The 20,365-nt window shown below is 41.4% G+C and overlaps 1 protein-coding gene and 1 pseudogene across 1 annotated transcript in view; one reads left to right on the plus strand and one right to left on the minus strand.

The window, feature by feature from the left end:
• Positions 1 to 20,365, minus strand: part of MTA1 (metastasis associated 1) — a 146,419-nt gene that overhangs the window by 35,362 nt on the left and 90,692 nt on the right. The window lies entirely within an intron of this gene.
• LOC107113138 lies at positions 14,063 to 14,789 on the plus strand (annotated as a pseudogene).

Consider the following 20,365-nt stretch of genomic DNA (forward strand, 5'->3'; position numbering starts at 1 on the left):
AAGGAAAGAACAGTTTTGTCTGGAAAATGTCAGTTATGTCAAGCGTTGCCTCCTACAAGGCACGCACTACAGCTCCACATACAAGGAACTTTTGTCAGTTGAAGTGTAGAGGAAGTCACTTGTAGCATTCCAAACTTACTTGCATCAGAACAAACAGTTCGGACAAAATGCAGTGGAAAACTTGTACCAATGATTTGTCACTATTTCTAATACTTTGAAGCTTAAGAGATGGCTATCCAGCCTCCGCTTAAAACCCTTCAGTGAAGGAGACTCCACCATCTCCCAAGACACTCTGCTCTACTATTAAACACTGAGGAAGTTTCTCCTAATATTTAGCCAAAGTCTACTTCTTTGTAAATTCTGTGCATTAGTTCTATTCCTGCCCTCTGAAGCAAGAGAGAAGTAAGTCTTCTCCATCTTCTGTGTCATAGCCCTTCAGATAGCTAAAGATAATGGATCATGTTTCCCCTTAAGTCTTCTCTTCTCCAGGCTCTTTAAACCTTTTCTCACAGGGATTTCGGATCACTCACATCATGCCTCCCCGATCTTTCTTCCCTTCCCCCAGCCAACCTGCCTTGGCCGGCCAGCTGGGCAAGGGACAGGGAGGCATGGAAACATGCCTCCCAGGTGAATATTTTTGGCAGTACTGACCACTTCCAGAATCCCAATACAATATCAATACAGTGATTTGGGAATATCGATATATACTGATATTTTTCAAGTTTGGTGTACCAGAACACGAAAAATACAGATTTTTTTGTGTGCACACACCTAGTCTGGACCAGTACAGAATAGAATGGAACAAACATTTCCTGTAATCTGGACACTTTGTTTCTGTTAATGCTGCCCAAGATTGCATTAGCTTTTTTAAAAGCCACATTGCAGGTTCAACTTTGATCAACTAAGATGCCTAGAATCGTTTCACATGTCAAAACACCTCTCCCCCATCCTATACTCGCACTTAATCTTGTATTTGCATCATTTATCGTTAATGAAATTAATTTTGTGATCATCATATAGGAATGCTGTAATGGATGCTACAACGGTAGTTACAACAAAGTTTATTATACAGTCAACAGACCTTTCGGCAGGGGTCATTTCGTAGAAAAAGAGGTGCAGGAGCTCATTAGCATAACAAATTAGCACTGCAATAAAGAAGGCCAATGCTATGCTGGGGATTATTAGGAAGGGTATTGAAAACAGATCAGCCAATATAATAATGCCCCTATATAAATCAATGGTGAGACCTCATTTGGAATACTGTGTGCAGTTCTGGTCACCACACCTTAAAAAGGATATTATAGCTTTGGAAAAAGTGCAGAAAAGGGCAACTCGAATGATAAAAGGGTTGGAACACTTTCCCTATGAGGAAAGGTTAAAGCGCTTAGGGCTCTTTAGCTTGGAGAAAAGACGACTGAGGGGTGACATGATCGAGGTTTATAAGATTATGCATGGGAAAGAGCAGGTAAAGAAAGAGGTACTTTTCTCCCTTTCTCACAATACAAGAACTCGTGGGCACTCCATGAAACTGCAGAGCGGTCGGGTTAGAACGGATAAAAGGAAGTACTTCTTCACCCAAAGAGTGATTAACACTTGGAATTCACTGCCACAGGAAGTGGTGGGTGCTACAAGCATGGATGGCTTCAAAAGGGAATTAGATAAGCATATGGAGCAGAGGTCCATCAGTGGCTATTAGCCACAAGGTATAGCTAGGGGCTCTGGGGCAAGTGATGCTCTGTCTTCTTGGTGCTTGGGGGGGTCAACAGTGGGAGGGCTTCTAATGTCCTGGCCCCACTGCTGGACCTCCTGATGGCACTGGTATTTCTGGCCACTGTGTGACACAGAGTGTTGGACTGGATGGGCCTTTGGCCTGATCCAACATTGGCGTCTCTTATGTTCTTATGTTCTTAAGGAATATCAGCATCACTACACAAAGGCAGGCAATGGCAAACCACCTCTGAATGTCTCTTGCCTTGAAAGCCCTATGGTGTTGCCATAAATCAGCTGTGACTTGACAGCACTCTCTACCACCACCACATGTTTGATGAACTGATAACTTTCAACATCCACCTTGTGGCTAATAGCCACTGATGGACCTCTGCTCCATATGCTTATCTAATTCCCTTTTGAAGCCGTCCATGCTTGTAGCACCCACCACTTCCTGTGGCAGTGAATTCCATGTGTTAATCACTCTTTGGGTGAAGAAGTACTTCCTTTTATCCGTTCTAACCCGACCGCTCTGCAGTTTCATGGAGTGCCCACGAGTTCTTGTATTGTGAGACTGAAAAAGAGAGCCACTTATCCAGTGTCCCCATCATTGTCCCCAGCAAGAGGAAGGGTAACTAGCTGTTCTGCAAAATGGTCAGCTACCGTAGGGCAAGAGTGGAGCGATTATGTTATCTCTAATACAGTCTTCATCACCCCTACATCACCCCTCGAACACTTAATGGAATATGAAAGTTAAAATTTAAAAACTCCACAGTATTCAAATGGCAAAAGTGCTTGCATGAATAAATAACGCCTGACTTAATTATTCCAGCTGCATTTAGGTAGTGAAAAATGTTCAAAGTATGAAGCGGTAAAACTTCAGGATGCCATCTGTTTTGTTACTTTTGTTTAAAAATAATTCAGTAACCTCTATAAAAATAACATGTTCTATTCCAGCAAGCAAATGTTGCAAAATTAGTTGATTTTGAAGACAATTTCAAATGCTGTTTTGTTCCGTATTTCACAATACAAGAATGGGAACACTAAGTTTGGGAAATGGCATTTTGAAGTAGATAAAATAAGTGGAAAAATTGGGTTGCCAATTTTTCGTTCAACATGTTTTCTATATTATTCTTTCAATGAGTTTGTCCCAGACTAAAATAGGCACCTGGGCTCATTTCAAATTGAGAATTCCTGTGTCAATCCAAAAAAGATCCTCATGGACTCACAACTCATTTGTCTTCTCCCTAAGTTAATGGTATGGTGAACAACGCCTTCTTAGCAATATATTTTCTTTAACCAGAACTCAGTATCAGGAGATGTAACACCTGTTAATTATTCCCGTCTGACACAAGGGAATGGTAGTTCCTCCAGGACATTCTCAACTCCTCTGTTAGCCGAATTGCTTTATTTACAGCAATTGGCAATTTATAAATGGGTTCTTGCCAACTATACCAAGGTCCTGTTCCCACAAGGGTCACCAAAGAAGGATAACGAGGCTGTTGTTGTTAAAATAAATGTCTTTTACTTAAAGAATAAATCTCATACAAACAATACTGATGCACTCACACACTCAATCAAGTTCCTTAGAATTACAGTATTAAAATAAACACGGTTGCATTAGCAGGTGGGGGTGATGATGGGCAATACTTATCTGTCTCGCAGCTTTGGTTGTTCCAATGAAGAATGGATGGGGAGAAATGCAAACTAAAGGGAGTTCACACACGACCAGAACCAGCCAGAACGTGTGGGTCTCTTGACTGCAGATCAAGGGATCAAAGTAGAGGCAAGGGTTTGGGGATAGCAAGTGGGACTCAAGGGGTTGTTGCGGGGGATGCTAGCTAGGAAGGGCCAGGTGAATGGTCCTTTCCTTTTATAGTGGGTCCATTAGATGGGTGGTAACTGTTCCAACCTGTGGACCCATCTATCTGTAAGTCCATCCCAAAAACAATCCTATTGGTTGCCTATAGGAGTGGGAGGTTACCTAGAAGGAGTGGCCAATATTGTAATCTAAAACCTTACTCAAAGAATGGCATCTGGGCAGGTGTGAAAACCTTGGTGTCAGGACGCTCCATTGTAGTGCTGATGAAGCTGGCCATGCAGGAACAAAGCAGTGATGTGTCTTACGTGACCACAAATGATTCAGCAATGGGGGCTGTCTCTTCTCAAGCTGTTGTTTCTCATTGCTCACAATAATGGAGGTTTGTGCTTCTCCACCAGGCTGGTAACTGTGTAGCTGAAACCTTATTTACGTGTAAGGCTTATGCAGGCACCTTCTATGTGTTACATCACAACAGGCGACTTAAAATGTACAATTCTCTGAGCCTATGCGTGTGTGTGCACAGTCCATTGTGTGTAGCAATAAATATAGTCCATAAATCAAAATATTAAGTTCATTCTCTAACACCTCTTCCTCTCCAGAATCTTTCTAATGTATTAAATGCCTGGGTTTAGCCTGGTACAAAGGTAGTGGTGCCTGTTTCTCCTTCCTGACTTTGGGGAAATCTTCTCCCATCGGAGCTGACACAGGTACTATTTATTTGTTTGTTTGATTGATTTATAGCCCTCCCTCCCTTGTACAACAGAATGGATAACAATATTCATAAATTAGAACTATTAAAACAACTCTTGCAATATGGCATGTTGTACTTTTGGCCACTGTGTGACAGAGTGTTGGACTGGTTTGGGCCATTGGCCTGATCCAACATTGGCTTCTCTTATGTTGTTAAGGGAGCATAACATAGTGCCCCTTATCTAGAGGGAAAGTAACTATCATACAGTTAGTAAAGAAAAGAATAACAAACCAGGAGGGGGAAAGGGACAGGGAAGAAAGGAATGGGAGGAAGGCCAGTCCTGATAAAACCACCCTGATAGAAACCATTGCTGTCCTCAGCCATAAGCCTGGTGGAACATCTCCGTCTTACAGGCCCTGCGGAAATGCACCAGATCCCGCAGGGCCCAGGTCTCACTCAACAGAGAGTTCCACCAGGCCAGGGCCAAGGCCAAAAAAGCCCTGGCTCTGGTTGAGGACAGCCAGGTACTCTTCAGGTCAGGGATCGCCAGTAAGTTGTTATCCACTGAGCACAATGACCCCCCACCCCCCCATCTCCACTGTTCTTCCCAGGCCTTAGACTTGAAAATGACCTGACTTAACCCTTGCAAATTTGTTGGGGCAAGGATGGAAACTAAGAAACTACCTTGCATGTACAAGACATGAGTACTGTGGTGTAATGAATTTTTACGCATATATCAAGATAACCTGCAACTTCTATTTTAGTTTGCCTGTTTTGAATCTTGTCTTTTCTCTCTGCAAACCTGAATAAATTGCTGAATTAGAAGTTCTGACTGGTGAATCAGCACTCCAGGAAAGCCTTCCCAAAGGTAGCTGCTTGTTTACTTTATTGAGAGCAAGGGTTGCGGCACACACTGCACCCAAAATAAGTGAGCCAGTTTTGGGGAAAGAATGCAACAAGGAGGTAGCAGTGAACTGTAATTAAAAGGATGGATAACCAGCACTAAACCTGAGGCAAGCTGGTGTTGATCCACCAATTTTGAATATTGGGAAATGCAACAATCTTGCAACAGACGGATGATCTTGTATCAGGTTGATGATCAGGTTCCTGTTCAACAAAGAATGGTGATTCTACAAAAATTACTATGTGGAAACCTTTGACGAAGGAATTGTTATCTGATAGCAAGCCTGCCCAAGTTAATAATACAAAATTTAAGACCTTCCACAAATAAAGCAAAAAAGATATTCTTTAAAAAAGATGAAACGGTCGAGGCCACAAGTTTATTTTCTGTTAATCAGATCTAAAGGTCTCACTATGAATGCACCGTAGCTTTATAATTCAAAGTAAAAATACAATGCAGATAAGATGATAGGCACTGTCTAAACTGCAGAACCAAAGTCTAACTGTATTAGCATGAGCATCTACAGTTTGTTTTTTATATAATGAATAAACTTATTTAAAATATGAATCTCTAATTATAATTTTTCCTACTGAAAAATATCAGTTTAAGCAACCTCCATATTCTCCACAGTAGTTCTATGAGCGTCTGGGTGGTTTTTCTTTTCCAGACCAGAAGCTATTTCAATTCATGTGAGCTAGAATCTCTCTCTTAACTGTCCTCCTTTTTACAGAATGTCTCCTTCCTGTTCCAAAACACAATCACATCACAGCTGGCCTCTACATGCATCGACATGAATACGGTATTTCATAGCCTTATCAATCAGGAAATCAAACTGGACCTACATTAAAATGAGAATGGGAAAGTTTGTTTACTTCTTAAATGTGTGCTGAAGTGCCATAATACAGACAACTATAGCTAGTTTTGTAATATTTTATGGTTGCTGTTGCTCAGTTGTGACTTAATGACTGGTTCTGCAGTCATGGAGTAAAGATCCTACACCACCTATCCCTCTGTGGATTACTGAAATATTTGATTCCTACTTTCTAGTTGATCTCATGAAGCAGGATTAGTGAATCACAGCATTGGTCTATCAAGGTTAGTGCTGTCTATTTTTACTGGCAGCGTGTCTCCCAGATTTCAGAGAGAGGTCTTTCCCTTCACCTACTACCCTTTTAACTAGAGATGAACCTGGGGAGAGTCTGCATGCAAGGAAAGTGTTCTAGCACAAAGCCATGGCCTTTCCTCTTATTTTTTGTTACCAGATGGGTGAGTGGCAGGGTAATACAAGGCCCTATCATACAGAATTCAAATCGGTAACTCTTGTTCTATACTCAAGTGGATTTTGCTTTTTAAAATGTGTCTGTTGTATGCACACCAGTTGTATTTACAGGCAATAAAAAAAGGAAATTAAGAAAGAAGACTGATTTTCCATAGTAATCCCCCCCATAACTTCACAGATAGTTTCCTGGAAAAGACATCCCCCCCAATAACCAATACATAAACAAAAATATCTCATGAAAACTGCTGCTGCAATATTTAAAAGTATATAAACAATATTTCAAATTGTGAAATATGAAAACCGTGAAGAAAGAACAGAGAAAACATACTCTAAAAACATACTCCTTTAAAAAAAGACTGTAGCCATGAAACTCTGCTGAGTAAAGAAATACTTTTCCCCACCCTGTGTCACCAGACATACAGGACTTTTCCACTGAGTGAAAAATGTGGGGAAACCATCCCTAAATTTTTAACAAACACAAGAGAAAAAAAATACCATCATTATATTAATCCAGATGCCCAAATCTGTTACTCAAACCCCTACCATGGAGTAACTGGTCAATTCTATTGGCTGTCTCCCAAATCACTAACTCATTTACCAGTCCAAATTAAGGGTTTTATTTAAACAGACAGACAGACCAAGCAGAAATGGACACGCAGATGGATGAGATTTACTTTAGAAACATCCTGTGTTTTTCAATTCCATCTGTATGAAAGTGGTTTCCATTTGTTGATTACTACACTCATTACCAGAATTAATAAGTAAATGTTTTCCTACTGTTATCTAAGTTGTGCACTTTGTTATACACACTCACATAGAATTATTAATTTGCTCCATCCACAACGAATTTCCACTGCAATCTACAGCAATCCCATACACACTAAATACAAAGGGGCTTTTCTCTGTAGATGCATAGGGTTTTTACACATCTGCCTACTCTTCTCAAGCACCTTGTTGTTTTAAAGGACTGAGGAGCAGCTGCAATCGACAAATGCAGGCTGATCTCAAGGTGCAGTTCTCTGCCACAGACACTGAAAGTCAACACAGCCCAGTGGAGCGGGACCGAGCAAGTCTCAATTTCTCAGGGCAGCGCGAACATTAGTAATAAAGTCCCTCTTTAAGGTACATATTTATTTGTGACTTGCCTTAGACTATACACATGTGAACCATATGTGTATGTATATATGTATGTATGTATGTGTGTGTGTACATCTCATATCTTGTACTATACAACTACCCGTTGCAGTACATCTTATATCTTCGGCCATCTCATTTTAATTGTTTTGACTGTAATACCTGTTAATTCCTCTGTGTGTGTTTACACACAGAGGAATTAACAGGTATTACAGTCAAAACAATTAAAATGAGATGGCCGAAGATATAAGATGTACTGCAACGGGTAGTTGTATAGTACAAGATATGAGATGTACACACACACATACATACATACATATATACATACACATATGGTTCACATGTGTATAGTCTAAGGCAAGTCACAAATAAATATGTACCTTAAAGAGGGACTTTATTACTAATGTTCGCGCTGCCCTGAGAAATTGAGACTTGCTCGGTCCTGCTCCACTGGGCTGTGTTGACTTTCAGTGTCTGTGGCAGAGAACTGCACCTTGAGATCAGCCTGCATTTGTCGCTTGCAGCTGCTCCTCAGTCCTTTAAAACAACAAGGTGCTTGAGAAGAGTAGGCAGATGTGTAAAAACCCTATGCATCTACAGAGAAAAGCCCCTTTGTATTTAGTGTGTATGGGATTGCTGTAGATTGCAGTGGAAATTCGTTGTGGATGGAGCAAATTAATAATTCTATGTGAGTGTGTATAACAAAGTGCACAACTTAGATAACAGTAGGAAAACATTTACTTATTAATTCTGGTAATGAGTGTAGTAATCAACAAATGGAAACCACTTTCATACAGATGGAATTGAAAAACACAGGATGTTTCTAAAGTAAATCTCATCCATCTGCGTGTCCATTTCTGCTTGGTCTGTCTGTCTGTTTAAATAAAACCCTTAATTTGGACTGGTAAATGAGTTAGTGATTTGGGAGACAGCCAATAGAATTGACCAGTTACTCCATGGTAGGGGTTTGAGTAACAGATTTGGGCATCTGGATTAATATAATGATGGTATTTTTTTTCTCTTGTGTTTGTTAAAAATTTAGGGATGGTTTCCCCACATTTTTCACTCAGTGGAAAAGTCCTGTATGTCTGGTGACACAGGTGCCACTCTGAGCACAGTAATGGCAGAAATGGGACTAATAAGAGCAATCAGGTACATTAAACGTAACTGTATGGACTCATCATGCAATTCTGGTTCTCCTCAGCCGAACCTCAACTGGCTTGAAGTAACTCTGAATGATTTCTGTGTCTTTTGCACCTGACAATTAATTTTACCAAAACAAGAATCATGAAATTCTCTGTCAAGACTCTTGAAGGATCATCCCTGGCAAATTTATGGACAAACTATCAAAGACGTTAGACAGCTTAAATATCTCACTGTTATGTTTAATTATAACTTATTATAACTCCCATATAAATTCTAAGAAAGATTCAAATGACACTAGCCATTCTCAGCAAATTCTTCTATAACAAAGGTGGCCAATTTATTCAGCTTATGTTATAGTTATGCAAAACCATAATTCTTCCCAAATTGCTTTATGCTGCCCCAATTTTGGTCAATGGACCACTGGACCCTCTTGATAAGCTCCAGCAAACTCTTTCGTAAGATCCTCTCTCTTCCTCCCAGTGTATCCTCGGCCATGGTGTGGCTAGAACTCGGACTCCATCAGATATCAACAATAGCACAGTACCAAGCTATTAAGTTCAGACTATCACTCTGTAAATATAATGCTCTACCATCTTTACTACAGCTAGTAACAGCTGATTCCTGGCTGGGAACTTGGCTTAGCCCAACTGATTCAAAGCTCACATTATTAAACCTGAGCCTAAATCCTAGGGATTCACTGGGGAAAAAATCTGTTAACAGTATGAAAACAATTATTTTAAAAAGACTGGGCTATGCTAAAATTCAAATCTGATTGGAAATGCTCCCCCGTTTACTTCTATTTACCTTATCAGAATATATTTGGACTTTCTAAATATTCTTTTATTTAATAGTTCAAAAATCGTTCTTTCATGTTACTTAGTTGCAATGCATTACCTTTCGCTGAGATGAAGGGCCGATTTAGTAGACTCCCCCCTGAGAAACATTTTTGTATTTACTGTAAGGATCAAGTTGACTCAACTGCCCATATCCTTTTTAGCTACCCCTGTTAGAATTCACAACCAATATATTACTCCCCGGACTGACTGGCTACAGAACATTTCTGAACAGCAGAAACTAAAGATTTTACTATCAGGCAAGATACAAAAGTGCACATGTGATCTAGCCATATTTATCTATGCAGCTGCAAATTATCTTGTGGGCTGTTAAGTTACAGAGCAAGAAAAGTTAATTCTGGACAAGTCAGAAGCCTATGAGCCTCAGCCATTATTTGCAAAGCAATACGAGGCAAGGGGGAAGTTGTACATGGAATTCAGCAGATGATGGTTTTCTTATGACTATATCTTGGTATCTTTATGGCACATGTGCTTAATAGTTGACGGCTGACTGCTGTAACCATTCACATCTGTTAATTTGCTCCACCCAGATCTGCAAATCAGAAAAAGTAATATGAGTAATTTTCTCCTATACAAACTCAAAAGAAAAGTCCTGGAGCACCACAGAGTCAAGACACAATCACACAAATCAAGCAATCAAACAAACAGAATAGACATGAATAAGGTAGAAAGCTGAAGCAGAACCCAAATAAACTCTTGGGGCACAACTCTAATATGTGGTCCAAAATAGATGCACATGAAGTAGACCAAGGATCAAAACAGTGATCCTCAGAAAACTGGCAGAAATTAAGACATCTCCTGAAACAAAACATTCATGTGGAGAATCTCCCTGAATTAATCAGGACCTCTAAAGACATCACTATGACCGTATCCTCCAGACAGTAAGTCTCAAAATGACATCTAAATGATCTTCCCTTTGTTGTGTGACAGCAGTTCTCTGGAAAGTCCCAGACTGGCTTGAGTTGGTTCAAGTAGAAACCAACTCAAGAATATTGATATCTTGAGGGATGTCAGTTGATTAGAATCAAAGAACTGTCTCCCAAATAAGGAGATTTAGGAGCATTTTGGAACTGAGCAAGAGGGGTTTTCAAGTCAATCAGGGGTGTTTCTGAAGCACAAAAGACAGGTCACATCCTGAGAAGGAATCTCTCCCCTAACTTATTACTCCTCCTATCTCTGCCCATTCTGTTTTCCTATCACTTCTTCACCTTGCTTCTCCCCAATCCGAGCCCTGAATACTCCACAAAAGAGAAAACTGGCCAACTCGTTTCTGTTTGTTACTTGGTTCTTAAAAAATGGTACGTTTAAACTTAACCTTATATTATGCAGGGGTAACGTGGTGCTGTTGCATTAATGACCTTACAATGCTTTATTGAATTGAGGGGTCATGCAACCGAGACATTACTGGATAAGTTTTTAGTCACAGGCCATCACTTGGCTGTTCTTGTTCCACTCAACTGACAACTCATGGCAAGCTAGTGGATAGCTATTTTAATAATTATGCCACAAAGAAGTTACAGAAATACTCATAATGCCTTATATACAGCTAGAAATGCACTGAAAATAGCATTGGCTATCCTGTTAAGAGCCGTGGTGTGAATCTTGAGCATCATAAACTGCACAATTAAATATTTTTGTACATTTCTTTATTTATTTATTTGATTTATTTTCAGATTTATACCCCGCCCTCCCCGCAAGGCAGGCTCAGGGATAGGCATATGTATTTCTCACACAACTATAACAAGTCTTCGACTGCATGCATGAATATGCTAATACCAATGACAAAACTTCCACATCCCCTACAGGTAAATAAAAGTCAATACTTTTCTACGAAGATACATAGCTAAAAAACAGCAAGTGATTTACATAAATGTATACTGCAATCCAGCATGACCCAAAGAATATATCTTTAGACAACTGAATTTGCTCTTGAGAACACTTTTCTGGGAGTAAGGGTCATTGAATGTAAGGAGATTTCCTTCTGAGTAAACTTGTTAGGATTGTTCTCATCATTTTTAAGTACACCTGACTATGGTCCCTTACCTGATGCAAGGGAATTTTGTAATTCCATTGAGATTACTTTAAAAGACAACTGAATGCAAAAATTAATCATGAACAGGCAGGCAGAGAGGGAGAAATGGAAATTGCTTTCAATTCCATCACACTTTTTTGGGACAATTTAATCTTATACTATATGCAACTCCAAAAAATAAGAAATATTTATTGCTGGCTAGTTTGATGAACTGAACACGATGGAAAAACAGGTTACCTGTAACTGATACTATGCAAGCAGTCATCTGTGCACTAATGGATTATGTGCCTGTTCAGGGTTTTGTTCCAAGCAATCTGGAGTTAATTATGAAGTGGGGGGGGGAGGCCCCACCCTAGGTTAAGGCAAATGAAGAAGAGTTCGATTTATACCCTGCCCTTCATTCATAGTCTTAGAGCAGTTTACAATCTCCTTCTCTTCCTCTCCTCACAACAGACACCCTGTCAGGTAGGTGGGGCTGAGAGAGCTCTGAGAAAACTGCTCTTGAGAGAACAGCTCTAAGAGAACTGTGACTGACCCAAGGTCATCTAGCTGGCTGCATGTGGAGGAATGGGGAATCAAACCTGGCTCTCCAGATTAGAGTCTGCTGCTCTTAACCACTACACCAAACCACCTCTCTTAACTACTACACCAAGTGGGGCCATGCCTTCATGATCAGTTCTTCCCAGACTGATACAGCAAGCAGGAAAGAGAACCTGATAGAGATGTATTATTGCACAGATGGTTACTTCAAAAAGATCAGTTTTACAGGTAAGCAACCTGTTTTTCTCCTTTATGTTCTCTGTGGAGACCAATGTTCCCTCTAAGCTGTGGAGTCTTGTGAGCAAAAATTCTACTTTGTGAGCTACTGGCATTAAAGTTGTGAGCAAGCAATTTGGTTAATGCATAAATTAGCCTGCTCTGGAGTCCTCCTTCCTGAGCTAAGACAAAAATCTGTGAGCTGGAGGCTAAAAAACTGAGCTAGCTCACACTAACTCAGCTTAGAGGGAACTCTGGTGGAGACACTCTGGCAGAAGATTAGCTAACTGATTTACCTAGAGGTAGGATCAGGTACTGTTAGGTGAAAAGGAAGCTGTGCACTGCTCCACCAAAGATGGCATCAGATCTTGAACACAACACTCCACAAAAGTAGAGGGCTGAGATCTGGAGTCTGTCCAGTACAGCTCCAGTAGTGGAGTCCATGGAGAAACACATGGAAGTCCTGACTACCCTTGTACCACAGTCCTTAACCTTGAATGGAGGGGTCAGGTGGGCAAGGTCATAACACAGATTTATGACGGCCATGACCCAAATCCTAGACACTGGGGAGCGTGTTTCCACTGGGGAGACATGTGGCCTGTGTTTCTATTCCCATAGCAGACAAGCAGGTGTGAGTTCTAAACAAAGAGTTTGATCAATATAAAAAGCCAGAGCCTTCCTTGTATCCTTGCATACGTCTAAGGAATGCAGAATATGCATCAAGAGCCAGGAAGTCTACTAGCAGCACTAGGTCCTAGTTTAAATGAAATCTGGGAACAATTGTAGGAAGGAAGGATATATCATTTCAAAGCACTTCCAGCTGAAGGCTTCATGCCAGAGCGGCAACTGAGACTGGAGAATGAAGACATTAAGAGGTCACTGAAATACTACTTGACCAGTGACTGCAAGAAAGCGGAGTGGCCATACGTGTGCACGCAGAGATCGCTGCCAAACAGGCTATTAAGCAGGGAGAGCTGAGACCTTGTGAAAGGAAATGCTAATCTTCCTGTGCTAATCTTTCCTGGTGAAAGGAAAACTGAGAACAATCGACAGGACAGTGCAAAAGCAATTCCTTTTTGCCGAATAAGAATAATGAGAGAGGGGTTTCCCAACATTCAGAAAAACCTTCTGTTGTTGACCTGACAGATACATGCCGTAAGGCCCAGCAGAACACTGTCTGGGTGAAGAATCTTCCTGCGCCACTGAGACAGGAGGTCCTTTGAAGATTTAAGTCAAGAAACCATTCCTTGGCTAAGTGGAGAAGATGGTGAATGAAGCCGTCGAGGGCACTGTAATATAGGATACAAGGTGTCTTGTACCTGACAATTTTGTTGATGATCCAGGGAACGAGGGGAATTGGTGGAAATTAGAGAACGAGACGTGAATTCCCCTTCATCAAGAAGGCACCTCTAAGAGATTGGTGATTATGCCTCAATCTGCTGTAAAATCAAGGACGTTTGTTGCTGGTTGCATGCTATCCGGAAGCAGACAGAAGTTGCTTGTGATTCAGAACTGAAGGCATCTCATACATACTCTGGCAAAAGTACCACAGTCATAGTAGCTCCCATGAGGCTCCATAATGTCATAAGAAGACTGCATCGGAGAGGAATGCCATTGAGTGAGAGACGTCTGAGTCCAGTGGCACCTTTAAGACCAAAAAAGTTTTATTCAAAACATGGGGAGAAAGGAAGCAAGAGGGTGGCGAGAGGACCCCTGTGGCACCACCACCTGGAAAGTAAAATGGCTCAAGAAACCAACCATAGCCAAGTGCTTTGCACCACTGGATGTGGATTTTACGGCAACCCCTGTCCAAACGGCATGTGTTCAGTGTGCTACAGAGAACATCTTCAATGGCAGAATGGTAGTAATGGCAGAATTAGCCCCTCAGCCACTTCTGCTAATCGTCTCCCTGAGTCTTTATCAGTTCAGTGCACTGAAGGCAGCAGCATCCAGGAAGCCCCATCAACACTAGACTCCACACCTGCCCTGTGTCAAGCCCATCCTAACAGAATCAGTAACATCATTTGAAGTGGAAAGCACAGAACTAGCAGACAAAACAGTTCCTGAGAGAGATGTGCAAGCTTCAGCATCAGATAGTGCAGAGCCTTCCCTCTGAAGAACAAGACAAGTCACTTGATAAACCAAAACAGAAAAAAATCTCGCTGCTACTTGTGCCGGAAGAAGTCTGGTCTTTGTGGGTTCGAATGCAGGTGTGGAAACATATTCTGTGGTGTACTCATAAGAACATAAGAGACGCCAATGTTGGATCAGGCCAAAGGCCCATCCAGTCCAACATTCTGTGTCACACAGTGGCCAGAAATGCCAGTGCCATCAGGAAGTCCACCAGTGGGGACTCCGTTACTCAGACATCCACAGATGCTCTTACAATTACAAAGCTGATGCAGCTGAGAAACTCAGGGGAAAAAAGAATCCCGTAGATGTCGGTGAAAAGCTTCAGAAGATTTGAACTGCTACCCTGGCCGGAATATTAAAATTTCTGACCATCCGCAGATGAAATTGATTTGAGCTTCCTTCCTTGCCCCCCTCCCCGTTAGTTATCAGGAACTTAGGCAGGTGTATCTTGAATCACGCATGTCATCAAAATGCACAGATCTTTTTTTTTTCCTTTTTAGAACATGAACCAAACACTTATTTTATTACGGTTTTCTTTTCCTACAACTGAAGACTTAAGAAGACGTTACTCCTGGACTGTTCACTGTGTGTGTCTGTTGTGGGCTGTTGAGCAAACACCATTGCTATGCAAATATTATCCTTTTAAAGACTATTTTTTCCTTTAATTTAGTGCACAGGGCTTTTACAATGCAGACACAGAAATATACAGGCAAAGCGGCAGTGTTTCCTCCTCCCTCCCCAGTACAGGGCATGCATACATTTAGGTAAAGTTTCCCTTGCTCGAAAGCCAGTCGAATCAGACTCTACGGTTGCGGTGCTCATCTCTGTTTCCAAGCCGAAGAGCCAGCGCTGTCCGAAGACGTTTCTGTGGTCATGTGGCCGGCATGACTAAACGCCAAGGTGCACGGATTGCTGTTACCTTCCCACCGAAGCGGTACCTATTTATCTACTTGCAGTTTCTTGCTTTCGAACTGCTAGGTTGGCAGGAGCTGGAACCAGAGATGGGAGCTCACTCCGTCACACGTCTCTAGGGTCTCGAACTGCCGAACTACCAACCTTCCAGCCTGCAGTTCAGCATCTTAACCACTTGAGCCACCGCAGCTCCTTTTGCATACATTTACCTGGCCATTAATTTCCTTTGTATATAGCTTTTTTCTTCTCTGCAACACGATTTTCCTTTTTGATAACTCCTCATACGATACAACTAGCAATCTGTAACTGAATGTATTTTAATCATTATGGCTTCTTTTTTGGTGTTCCCCCCCCCATTAACAAAGGTTTATACATACATTAGCATAGTAGCTTGTTTGCGCCCACTACCAATTTATGTATGAATCATTTGTAATGAGTGTGTGTGCACTGACGTTTGTACAGGGTTTCTTTTCTTTTCAGAGATAACGTTTAAGGGGGTCTTTCCCCTCCTGTGTGTGTGTGTATGTATGTTTGGGAGATTGTTTGCACTTCATTGCTGACTGCAGGATTCCTCGGGATTTATGTTCCTGGGTCTTTATGTATACCAATATGAAGAATTATCTGAAGTTTTAACTGTATTGTATTTATGTTCATGTTTTTAACTTTGATTTTTTTAAAATTTAATTGGGGGGGGGAGTTTTACTCAAAACACTTTTAATATTTTCAAAACACTTTGAATAAAATTTTGTTGGTCTTAAATGTGCCGCCGGACTAAAACCTTTTTCCTGCTGCTTCAGACCAACACGGCCACCCACCTGAACTGAATGAATGAGAATGAGATGAGAACATTGGCCCTTTCTCCTGGTCGAAAAGTCTGGCCACAAATGGAGGACAGCCCCTAAAAATGGACACGCTAGTTAGGATAGGGATAGGCTTATCTGGATCAGCTGAACTCAATTCAAACTAGGGATCCCAGCCCACCCCATCTGGGTGGGGGATCCCCGTATTTGGAGCGGGGAGGAAATCCCACCACCAAAAGACATTTTGGGGCCACTCCTGGTAAAACTGGAAGTACCATCCCGATGTGATGACATCATCGCACCAGAAATGACATGGGAGGATGCTCTGGTATTTGGGCAAGCTCTATGGTTTTGAGGGCTAACCATGCTCAAAACCAATAACAAAGCTTGTGGATCGGCTGCCCCAAAAAATTGTGTGGGAAACTGTGTGGGAGCATGCAAACTGTGTGGGAAAGCTCTCCAAAGCAATCATAAATATATCATCAACTTGTGAATGAAATTCAGACCCGTTATTAAAGCCTTTTGCATGAACAAAAACATCTTTTTAACGTGCTAGTGCTTTAACTTCTCCAAGATAGCAATTGCCACTGAACAAAAGCAATACCTGTAGGCTGTAAGCACTGCTACACTTTTTGTCAGATTTCCTTCTATCCCATGCCAATCATGTTACATGTGCCTGCACATTATTTCTAGCACACTTCATTTTTCTACAGCATGTTATTTATTTATTGACACAACTGTGTTCCTCAGGAAACGACAATCCATTGGCAGTCTCCCAGGAAACACCATCTTAATCAGCATGGATGCTGAGTCTCTGTACTCTTAACACTCCCCATGAAGATGGACTACAAGCCAGCAGAAATATTAACCCTGATAATACCAGAGCTTACCTGGCTGCCAGTCTTTACTTTGTTCTTACCCATAACTACATTAAATCTGACAACAGTTTACATTGTCACATTAATGTCACTGCCGTGGGCACCCACAAGGCACCAGCATATGCAAGTTATCTTCATGGCTCACACCCATAAACAACTCTGCTGTCCTTGAGATCCATTGATGACATTTTCATTATCTCAAGATAGTCTACCAGGATTTCAACCATTTTTACCTTGCCATCAACCACAGCATGGACCAGTCTACAAAACAAATACACTTTCTGAACATCACTGTGAAATGACGCAAATAACACATAAACACCACCTTATACTGGAAACCCACCAACCACTAAATGTACCTACATGCTTCCAGCTATCACCAAAACAATATAAAATAATCAATACATAAAATAATCCAAGTACTGTCTTGCAGTCACATTTGCTCCAATTCCGTAGGGAGGGATTCTCAACTGGAGTATTCACAGCAAGCATTTTCAGGTTTACAGGATCCACCTAATGAAGAAAGGGATCAGAAGGGCCAGATGGGTGCCCAGAGATAGCCTGCTACAAGACAGACCCAAAGCAGGTAACAGAATACCACGTATAGCTCACAAGTCAATCCTATTCAACGCATCTTCAGTGACCTACAGCCTGTCCTGCACAGTTTTGAAATTCTGAGAAAGAGTAGTTGGTTGCCACCACAAAATGGTTGCCATGGTAAGCACCATCCTACAATGGAGGAAGCTGCTTTCAAATGCATTCTTCCCGTAGACAGAAAGGCAATGCCTTCTGGAGTCTTCTGAAGTGCCTCCCCATCAAGGCAGTGAAGTAAAGCTGGGAACAGCTATTTGTTTTGGGGAAGAGGCACTGCTTGGTTTCAGTTTACAGGGGGGGGGGGAATGGAAAGTTTTCCCTACACAGATACAGGGAGAGGTTTCCAAGCTCAAAAATGTCAGACAATATCTTTCCAGGTGTACAAACAAGTTTATTAGCAGCCTTCTGAATCTTCACACAGCAAAGCTTGCAATAATTCACTCAGTCTGCAGCCAAGGGTGGAAACTCTAATTACATGTCCTGCTTTTATGGACTCTAAGAATGAGTTGGCCCATATATGCATCTCACTGGCCTCTTTGCAGAATGTTCCAGGTCTCATTTCACCCTGGCATCTGACACAGACTTCTTGCCCTGGAATGCTAGGTGAGCCGCTCTTAGTTCAAGCCATTTGATGCTCATCTGAGCTTCCTCCTTAGACCTCCCACCCAGAGCCAGGTGGTTCTGGAGCACGCTCTGCATCTGAAATTATGACATTTGTTGGAGTTCTTGAAAGTGGAACGCCTGTGGAGGCTGGTGCTTGTGCATCTACCAGCACTGGTGGCACTGACACTGAGAAGAATGTATTAATCTGCAATCTGATATTGGAATCATAGTAGTCAATCAATCAATAATTCATTATGGTCATGGATCAGTAGAATAAAACATACATTAACAGAGTGTTTATTTTACACACACAAACACTTTCATTAAAATAAACATAGAAAGCAAATATGTGTCACTAAAGGTACCTAGGTACACTCTGGAAGCTGCACAGAGTCTGGAGATGCTATCCAAGGTTTCAGATTCAAGGTCTGCTATAAGAAAGAAGGTGTACTATTCCTTTCACCTTCCCAGGACTTTTTGGAGAATGGGTGTAAAAAATCTATATCTAAGGCCATTATAGAAGGTGCAGTGCAGCAGCACTTGTCTAACTGTTTCAATTTCCCCAGTGGCACAAGTGGCAACGCCATGGTATCTCGCTTCTATCAAAGGGGACGGAAGAACATTGACACAGATCAGAGCGAAAGCTAGCCTGTGTTTGGAAATCAACAGATTAGATAAATAGTTTGACAATGCCAATTTCTTGTTCCTTAAGTGATGGTATTTTGCAGCAGAACTTAAGTGGTGTTGAAGTTCGATGTCCCAAATCCTTTGCTTGATTTCAGATTTAGCTTTGCAATAACCCAAGGTTATTAAGCTGCTAGGAGAATATCCAATGGATCGTAATTTCTCTGAAAGAGACCTTTTCCATTTTGACTGAAAGTTGCCTGTTAATGTTAAAGGTGCAAGACCCACAAGAGTGAAAACAAGTTTCAGCCGGTAATTGATCCTGTGTATTCATGCACAAGCTTCCAGAGAAATTAAACCCACCGCTAGACACAAAACTGCATTAGGAACACAGCGAGGACCTCAAGTATGGCTCTCAGAAGTTTAGTCTGAATGACAACCATAGCAGAAAACTCAGAAGTGGTGAAGTTTCTGGATAAAGCTACTACTTTCTAGCAAGCATCCAGCATCTCCAGGGGTTTTGTCAGATCTTCCATGTTTGCCATATAATTTCGATAAAACTAGAAGAATGTTATTACTTTGTCTTTCCTCTCCTCGTATCAATTCCCCAAAGACATATAAGACTGTCTGATCACTCATTAGTGTACAGTTATGGAGTCCCATAGATCCTTCACACATGACTTGGTAGTTTTAATATCATGCAGTCTCTGCTGAACTGACCAGAAGAAGATTAGGATGTAATCCAAGTAATGGTAAAAAGCCACAACCCTGACCCAGAGGTATGCCACTACTGCCACCAGAAGCTTTGGGGATAGGGGATCATCAGGAAAGCCATGAAGGAAATGAGTGGAAATTAGTCCGGATGAGAGTTTCCAAGAGTAAGGGAGATTCTGGAACATTTCCTGCAGGGAATTATTTTAGATACCAACAGATGCTCCAGTTGTACATACTGCCATTCAACAGAGGTTGACAGGCTAGCCTGATAACACATCTCAGAAGCTAAGCTGGTTAGTGCTTGGATGGGAGAACACCAAGGAAGTCTAGGCTGGCTAAGCAGAGGCAGGCAATGGCAAACACATATCTCTGGCCTTGATATCCCTATGGGGGTCACCATAAATTGGTTGAGACTCTGCACACATTATACACAATCTAGGTTGTAAAAAATGTCTTTAATGGTTTCAAATATGTTTTGGGGATGTGAGAAGCAACTGGGTACCTATTTCCACGTGTTGGAATGTTACGGTTGTAAAGAATTCTGGTGCAATATTCAGAAATATTCAAGATGTCATGGGTATAGTCTTACCAAGATTATCACTAATTTTATATTTTTATATTTTTTTTAATCTCCCTTATAAATAATAGCCGAATGGTGGTGGCACTTCTCTAGAACATTCCACACGCTCCAAAATCAGTTCGCTCTCTGATCTGTCATTCAGAGGGTCTCCCTATCCACTGGCTGCTTTGCCTGAGTCCTGCCTCCAACATTCTAAACATTTTGC

Source organism: Gekko japonicus, unplaced genomic scaffold, assembly GCF_001447785.1.
Source record: "Gekko japonicus isolate JY-2015 unplaced genomic scaffold, Gekko_japonicus_V1.1 scaffold1406, whole genome shotgun sequence".
Taxonomy (NCBI): Eukaryota; Metazoa; Chordata; class Lepidosauria; order Squamata; family Gekkonidae; genus Gekko; species Gekko japonicus.